Here is a 9,256-nt window from a genome sequence, read left to right on the forward strand (position 1 = left end):
ATTGATGAACTTTTGCACTTTCACCTGTATGTGAGACAAAGCCATAGGCTTACAGCAGAGCACTCTCTCATATAGACCTTTATCAAATTCAGATGGCCTTTCTTAACGTGGAAGCAATTTTGTGGCTATTTTTTAGCTTTATTGTCACTAACTGCTCGGGAGAGAGGAGTTTTTCCAAGACTCAAAAGAATTAAAAATGAATTAAGGGCCACAATGTCTCAAGAGGTTGTCCACACTGAGCATTCTGTACATTGAAAGTGACAAACTTAAACAAATTTTGATGAAGTTTTCTGATGTCCTTTAGAGGAGAAATTGTGAGTTGCAGAATTTTAAATACCCATCATCATCCTTGGCTTCACTCAGTTTTGTTTATAGCACTCTTCCATTTTCTTCTAGTCGTGAGGGTGGGGCAGTGGCGTAGCGTGGGTTGTCAGCACCCGGGGCAAGGCAAGTAATTTGTGCCCCCTAACCCGTGGAGAGTGAGTGAGCCAGGTAGGGGCAGAGAGCTGCGAGCGCCCCCCCCAAATGTTGTGCCCAGTGCGGCCGGCCCCCCTGCACCTCCCACGCTACGCCACTGGGGTGGGGGATTGGGAGGGGCCTCATGAGTAGCCTAGGGCTTCTCTTCATCTAAAAATGGCCCTGGCCAAAGGGTTGGATTCAGTGAACTTGGTGCACTAGCAGGAGTCAGCCAATAACTCCTGCTAGCACAACAGGCCTTTCCTACCTCCCTTTCCCCCTGTGCTCCTTCCAGTTCCCCCAGATACACTCTAGAAGATTGGGAGAACTTCCAGAATAGCTCATAGGGCAAGAGAGGGGAGCTTGTTCCATCTAGCAAGCAGAAATGCTTGTGTTGATGGACCAATAGTTTTAGCACGATGAATTCCACCTAAAATGCCACCACCCACAAGAGAGGTATCAGCAAGCTTGGGGAACCCCCAAGCTTTTGCACACATGCAGCAGTCTGGGTGGGGGAAACCCTAATGCTGAGCACTGGGAGCGTTTGCGCAGCACACCTACACACTGCAACCAACACGCTAACGTGTCATGACACAGTTTGGAAAGCTCTGTCCTAAGGACAGGCAACTAAAAATAGCCAAAAGAAGAATGAGCATGCTCAGTGAATGGCCAGGGAATGCCGACTTACTGTTGAGTGGAAGGGGCAGAGGGAGAGCAGAACAGAACAGAAAACGTGGGGAGAGGGGTGGAATGGAATATCCTGGAAGAGGATGCAACTGGCTGGAACTCTGAACATAGTAGCGGATGGCAAAGTGGGCCAGTGACGCTTACCTGACTTCCCTGCAGGTGCATTACTGTTGCTTACAGGGAAGGAGAGAAGTGAAGCAGTTGGGAAGGTAGTGCAAGTTCACTAGGAGGACCACCTAAATGGCTCTGCTGGTGTGTTTGCACTGCACTGACTTCTCCACTCCCTTGCTCCCCAACCCCCAGTGAGCAGCAGCGACTGACCCATCAGGAGGTAAGGTAAGATATCTCAGCCTCACCATGCCATCCGCTGCTGCCTGAAGGGGAGCACTCCACACTGCAGTATCTTGTTGCAGACACCACTTCTGATCGCTCCTTGCATTATTGCCACAACAAACGTGGGTCAAAAAGCTAAACTGGAACACTTGTGGTGTAAACTGTTACAGGATTGCAACATGGAGTTTCGGGACATGTGCTGATTGGAAAAGAAGCAGTATGGCCAACCAGAAATTTTTGCAAGCAGAACAAGAATTGAAAGCAGAATTGTGTATAACCATCCTGATACCACAACGAACCCAATAGAAAAGGGAGCATTCAGACACCTACCCAACAACCTTGCTAAATAAAACACGATGTAGTTACCAGTATATATATTGGCTGATGGCAAAGTACAATTGTACTTGTAGACTTTGTACAAAACAAGGAGCACGATGGCAAAGCTCAGAACTTAAGTGCTATAGATATGAGAGACAAAAACCCCAGAATTAGCAGCAGTACATAGAGCTCTCCGAAGAATGGGACTCATATTGTTGTTGAACAGCTGGAGCCCTCCCACTAGGACAGGCTACAAATAAAACTAAAATCTACTATCAAAGGAGTAGCCCTCTTGCACACCAGAGACTTTTTTTTATCAATTTGCTGGAATTCAGAGCACCAAGTTGCAGCTATTATATTCCATTTAGGTTAGCAGAATTCTAGTGTCTTACAGGAAGTTTTGGAGCACCCCCGTAAATCTATTATAAAGAACACACACAAACGCACACACACATCACCAGCTAATGTTAGAGAGCCATGTAGGAAGCAGCAAGCAGAGGAGTTTGTGATTGGTGGACTCCTCCTGCCTCTTTTCCATCTACAGTGTGAAACCTCTTGAGCGTCTTATCTCAGAGAAGGCAGCTCCCCTTGCAAAAAGTTCCATCCATCAGAGCTCTGAGACAGCTTCACCATGAAGGCCATCCTGATCATTGGTATTGTGCTACTGATGAATCTGACTCTGGCTGTTGCCACTGAGGTAAGGAGTGGTCTTATTGGATGTGACAATTGAAATGAGAATCTTCAGTTGCTTCAAAACCCTGATTTCGGGTACTGAAAGAAGGCTGTGTTTATGTAGTGGCTGCAATTTGGGGGAGTGGAGGCGGCATTCATACATAGGAATTGAACATATTTAATACCACCTGTTTCTGAAATGTAAAGCCCAATCCTGTGCATATTTCCATGGATGTATGTCCTGCACGGAGTTCAAAAGTGCTTACTCCTGTCCCAGGTGATTTCACATGGGGAATGCAGACTGAGTCGTACATTGGATGTAGGAGGCAATTCTAGAGTAGGACCATGGATATAAAGCTTGGAATTTTTATTTTGCAAAGGCATGCTCCAGCCAGTGTTAAGTACCCTTAGACTCTGCTGGTTTCTGTAGATCGAACTCTGCCAATTTTGATTTCTCTCAGTTGTTCATTTTCCCAAGCTTAACTTCAGTTCTCCTCATTTACAATTAAAAAAGAAGTTAATGCAAGTTCGTTAGCATTTTAGTGCACATTTCTCCTAATATATTTTGCCTAACATACCCATTTTTGCAGAGCAATTTCCCCTAATATAATGCATTTTGGTGAGTTATTTTAAATAGTATACACATTTGCGTAAATGTTGTTACAGCATATGCATATTTGTATACACTACTTGACTGGAGAGCTGCATTGCAAAATACAGAGAAGTGTGAATTTCAAGGGGTGGTTGTGTTTTTGTTCATGTATTTTTATGGAAAGTGAAAATTAGATAGGTTTGACTCTAAATGGGAACTGATAGGGATGGAGGAGAAATTAAGTGGTTCAAAATGTCAGAAATTTGTAGTCCAATGTACACTCTCCCCACTTTTTTTGGAAGTGAGTCCTGTGTATTTGGTTGGGTTGGACTTTTAACATGGCACATACACATAAATGTGCAGGTCTCCTTACAAATAACCCCTGGTGAATTCAAAGGGAGATAAGTTTCTTTGATCCTTACAAAAATATGTGTAAAGAAGCGGACATATCTGTGAAGATTACCATCTGCCCAAGGGGAAACTGTCCACCCCATCCCATGTAGTCTACTTTTATACCTTTATCGAAAAGCTCATGTGTAAAAATATGCCTGCAAAATGTTTCCATCATTTGGGATATAAAACAGGTGGGGGACTTTGTGGTCCTTCAGAGATTTTCTGGATTACAAAACCCATCAACCCTGACCATTGGATATGCTGGTTGGGGCTGATGGGAATTTGAGTCTATCAGCATCTGGTGAGCCACGGCCTCCCCATCTCTGAGACAAAGCATTATCAATCTGTTCTTAATGGCACAAGCTGTTCTTAATGGCCAGTTTAATAATATAATAATAATAATTTTTTATTTATATCCCGCCCCCCCCCCCAGCCGAAGCTGGGCTCAGGGCGGCTAACAACAATCAAAGTAATCCAGCATTCTAAAAACATTCATTATAAAAATAATTAAAATCAAATTAATGGCAACCATTAAGCAACATTCTGTGCAGATTGCCAGAGTAGGGGGTCAGGCTGTGCCCTGATCAAAGGCCTGGTGGAACAGCTCTGTCTTGCAGGCCCTGCGGAAAGATGTCAGGTCCTGCAGGGCCCTAGTCTCTTGTGACAGAGCGTTCCACCAGATTGGAGCCGCAGCCGAGAAAGCCCTGGCTCTAGTTGAGGCCAGCCTAGCCTCTCTGTGGCCTGGGATCTTCAGGATGTTTTTATTTGCAGACCGTAAATTTCTCTGTGGGACATACCAGGAGAGGCGGTCCCGTAGGTACGAGGGTCCTAGGCCGTATAGGGCTTTAAAGGTTAAAACCAGCACCTTAAACCTGATCCTGTACTCCACCGGGAGCCAGTGCAGCTGGTATAGTACCGGATGAATATGATCTCGCAGCGAAGACCCCATAAGGAGTCTCGCCGCGGCATTCTGCACCCGCTGGAGTTTCTGGGTCAGTCTCAAGGGCAGCCCCACGTAGAGTGAGTTACAATAATCCACTCTGGAGGTGACCGTCGCGTGGATCACAGTGGCTAGGTCAGGGTGAGAGAGATAAGGAGCCAACTGCTTAGCTTGGCGGAGATGAAAAAATGCCGCCTTTGTTATAGCTGTAATCTGCGCCTCCATAGAGAGGGAGGTATCGAAGATTACACCCAAACTCTTAACGGACGATGCTGGCACTAATTGCACCCCCGCAAGAGATGGGAGTTGCCCCGTCAATCCCATATCGCCCCATCCCAGCCAGAGGACCTCTGTCTTCGAAGGATTTAACTTCAACCGGCTCCCATGTAACCATCCAGCCACAGCTTCTAGACATCTGGCCAGTGTGTCTGGGGCCGAGTCAGGATGGCCATCCATCAACAGATAGAGTTGGGTGTCATCAGCATACTGATGGCAACCCAGCCCAAAACTCCGGACAAGCTGGGCGAGGGGGCGCATAAAGATGTTAAAAAGCATCGGGGAGAGAATCGCACCCTGAGGCACTCCACACTCCTGGACATTTTGCCGCTTTCTGCCCGGACATTGCTTCTGACCACAAGGTACATTCACAGGATTAAACAGCAGTTTTCCACTACTGCCCCTTGTGAGGGCTGATAAAGCAAGCTGCTGTTTATCTGACATTTTTAAAATCTAAACTGGAAAAGTCAATGCTTGTCAAAACCTTCAAACTCACCTCTTGTGATGACCAACTGAGGATTATAAACATGGGTGAGTACCAGATTGCTGCTTTAAAACCACAACCATTCTGATAGATGCAATTTATCATACACACACTTTTCTTCTCTTAACTCACATAACCAACTTTCTCTAATTTCCTGCCTAGGAAGCTCCTTAAGAGATCAGAAGTGGGTCATTGGCAACAAATGTTTGTTTATAGGTTTCCCCCCTGGAAATAATAGAAATGGGTTAAGTGCGTGGGGAACGAGATGCAGGCTAGCTTTTTAAGGACAATCATGGTGCAAAACATGCATGCATGGAAATGGCAACAGATATCTCTAACAGCTATAACTGTTTAAAGTGGTATAAGAGCACTTTAAAAATATGGGGCGAATGTGGCCATTGTCCCCATGGGAGGCCTAGGTCTCCTTGGTTTGCTTTCAGACAGACATGAGCACTGTTTTATTTCAGCAAGCTTTTTATACACTGCCATCTTGGTTCCACACCTCTACTAATTTTTTCAGTCTTTAGAAAAAATATTGTAGTTTGTGAAGGGTACTAAGAGTTGGTAGGAGACGCCTATTCCCCTCACAGAACTGCAGTTCCCTGAGTGCTTTAACAATCCCTCTTCCCAGGGAACTCTGGGAATTGTAGAGGGAACAACTCTCAGCACTTTTAACAAACCACAGTTCCTTGGATTATTAGGGGGAAGCCATGACTGTTTTAAATTGCATGCTGCTGCTTTAAATATATAGTGGAGTCCCACTGAGTCCAGTGGACTTTATTCCCAGGGTATAACCAGTGCAGACTGGAGCTGATGGGAATTATAGTCCTGATCATCTGGAGGGCACCAGGTTGCAGAAGGCTGATGTACTCGCTAGATCCGATTTCCCTGGTATTTGGGGTGCGGTCTCCTTGCCACCGCTGCAGTTCTCAGAACGTTGCATCACTTTCTGCCTGGGTTTCCTTCTCTGCTAGAATAACAGGAAACAGGTTTCAGGTGCTGGCATTGCCTTGAGCAGGGCTTGTCATTCTTTACTGCTTGCCTGCCAATCTCAAGGCCCAGAACATCAGCTGCTGGGGGCCGGCTGGGGAGAGGCAGTCAGTCAGTTGTAAAACTTCCCGGGAAATAGGTGCCGATTAGATAGCAGTGAAAAATAACCTTTTCTGAGGGTGGGAACATTACATATGCAGCAAACTTCTGTGGCACCATCCTACTGTGGTATCTTTCTCATTGTGTATCTAAAACAGAAGTAAGGTACCTCAGGACTGAGAACAAAATGAGGCCCTTGGACTTCCTGTGGACTCTACCGAGGCCTCATCCTTCACAGGCCCTGCTCCCCCACTGCCTGAATGTGTTCTTGAACTCTGAAAAATGTCTTTTTCTCTGGAAGAAGGGCAGAGAGGGGGTGTGGGGGTGTAGCCACAAGCTACTGCACATAGGTGGGAAATGTACCTCTGTTGCTTCACCAGCCTTTGTCTCCAGGTCTGTTTTGGGTTGGCTGTCCACATTTTGAAGTACAGTCATACCCTGGAAGTTGAACGGAATCTGTTCCAGAAGTCCATTTGACTTCCAAAACATTTGGAAACCAAAGCGTGGCTTCTGATTAGCTGCAGGAAGCTCCTGCAGCCAAGCGGAAGCCACGGAAGCCCTGTCGGACGTTCAGCTTCCATAAATAGTTCCCAAACTGGAACAGTCACTTTCGGGTTTGCAGCGTTCGGGAGCCAAAACGTTCGAGAACTAAGCTGTTTGAAAACCAAGGTACGACTGTACTTGACATAACACAGATGTCACATCTGAGGCTCTCCAGTTGTTGTTGTTCTTCTAATTATTATTTATGAAATCTGTTGGTCCCCTTTTTGACCAAGGTAATGCAAAGGGACTTGTAATCTATAAACAAACACATACATTGAAACCAGCACAGAATAGAAACAAGGAAAACGCCCAATGGCAATCCTGTTTTTAAAAGGCAGGATTGAAACGTTTTACCCAGATAGTTAAGAGCCAAAGGCCTGGCGAAACAGACATGCCTTTGCCTGGCGCCTAAAGCTGTGTAATGATGGCGCCCGGCGAGCCTCCCTGGGGAGAACATTCTACAAGTGGGGAGCCTGGTGATGGGTGTAAGAGTCTAACAACATCTGGAAGGGCATCAGGTTCCCCATCCCCGATCTAAATAGACCCAATCTGGGAAGACCATTAGGCTGTATCCAAGTAAGTTTTGCGCAGAGTTTTCCCATTAAAAGTAATGTACCCTAACTTAGTCATGTTCAGTCATTTAAATGGGTTAGCATTGGAAACAACCCATTGGCTCAGATTCAGTGTTCTCTGACTGCCAGTGTAAGGGCTGTTGCACTAGCATAATGTCAAAAGCAAAGTTCAAAAGTTTGTGATCCCTTCAATGCGAGTAAACAGCACTTCCTCTATTTGGTCCAGAAAAGAACAAAAGCATGTCAAGATGCATGTGAATGCAGGGAGAGCAGCTTTCTCATGCAAGGCGGAAGAGAGCTTTGTTTGAAGGAAAGGGGTGTAGCTCCATAGTAGAGCAGCTGCTTTGCATGCAGAAGATCACAAGTTCAGTCCCCGGTATCTTCAGGTAGGGCTGGAAATGTCCCCTGCCTGAAACCCCGGAGAGCTGCTGCTAGGCTGTGTAGACCATACTGAGCAAGATGGATCATTGGGCCTGACTTGATATAATGAGTCTTCCTATGTTGGTAAGGTATCAACTGGGTCAACTAACGTAACAAAGTACCCTGCAGACCTTCAGTTTTGCTGAGAACTTCTCTGACCCCGTATCATATACTCTTCTCATTTGCTCTTCAGGACGCACACGCAGCAGACCCTCCCAAAACCACGACTGCTGCTTCTACACCAGCTTCCAGAGCCATGTCCCTCAATGGCCCAGCTTGCTTTCTGCTACCACTCCTGATGGTTGTGATTCATCTCCTCCAAGTATACTGAGCCCGGAGAGTCACTCCTATGAGGGTATTCCTTGGAGGGCAAATTCATCTCTTTTCTGCCTTTAGGGAAACCTTCCCTCCACCAATGATCCAGCCAGCATCTATGCTCCAGCTACAACCAACCCACAATTTTGGGCCATGTGGCAATATTCATGGTCCAAAGGCTTTTGGCTTCATCTTCACCACAATGGCTGCTTTATTTGAAGAATGAGAGGCAAACCAGAAGGACTTCTTGAACTTGATCCAGATGTGTGGGCTCATGCTCAGATGGTCTTTGCAGCAGGCGATGCACGGAGGTCTAGAATGCATCTTCACAAAGACATATCAGTTCCCTGAATAGGCAACCCAAGTGTCACCTACGCATGTGCACTAATTAACAAGAGGCACAAATCCACGGGGATGTTTGCTCGGTCAGGCCCTCCAGGAAGAAACAGGAGTTGTGCATAAGCACTGCAAGGCTCCTGTTTATTTCTGTCAGGAGACTGTCCTGAGGCATTGTGTCTCAGACCTGCCTCCTAGTCTGCCACCCTCAATGGGCATCCTAAATCTGTCATCCAAGGTCCCAGAAGATGACCACCCACCTCTTGTTTCTGTGAGCCTTTCAGTTAATGCCATGCTATCCTGTGTGAAGCATCCCACACACCCACCCAACTTCAGGCATCATTTGAGGTCGCTTCCTGGTCTTCAGGATGTCACCTCTTGAATCGCAGCAAATTCAGGTGTGGACTGTCAACCCTTTGAAGTGGCAAACCTCAAGAAGTTGGCTGAAGATGGTCCAGGAAGACAAACCATGCAAGATAAAAAGCAGTGTTTGCAAATGTTCTGCCTCTGTTTTCTGTAATCCCCCACGCAGGGTGGGTCAATGAATGAAATAAAAGCTTCTTGGCTGGAAAGCCTGCCTTTGTTGTAGTCTAGACTGTTCCTGTGCAGGGCTGTAGCCAGCCAGCCATGTCCCATTATAGAATATCCCATTCCATTCCCTTTTCATTGTGATTTTCCTCCCCATTCCTATCACCAAAAAAGCAGCGAGTCAGCACTTCTTGCTCTATGAGTGAGTATGCTCAGTCCTCACTCAGGTGTTTAAAGGTCTGCTCTCCACCCCACACTTTTAGCCCCCCCCCCACCTTTTGTGCTTATAAAAACACTGCTTC

At 46.3% G+C, this 9,256-nt stretch overlaps 1 long non-coding RNA gene across 1 annotated transcript; it reads left to right on the forward strand.

Annotated features, from left to right (window-relative positions):
* Positions 1-2,033: 2,033 nt before the first annotated feature.
* Positions 2,034-8,998, forward strand: LOC144328450 (uncharacterized). The gene is made up of 2 exons (XR_013393716.1): positions 2,034-2,491; positions 7,969-8,998. It is a non-coding gene; the product is annotated as an uncharacterized LOC144328450 (long non-coding RNA).
* The last annotated feature ends 258 nt before the right edge of the window (positions 8,999-9,256 follow it).

Source organism: Podarcis muralis, chromosome 7, assembly GCF_964188315.1.
Source record: "Podarcis muralis chromosome 7, rPodMur119.hap1.1, whole genome shotgun sequence".
NCBI lineage: Eukaryota > Metazoa > Chordata > Lepidosauria > Squamata > Lacertidae > Podarcis > Podarcis muralis.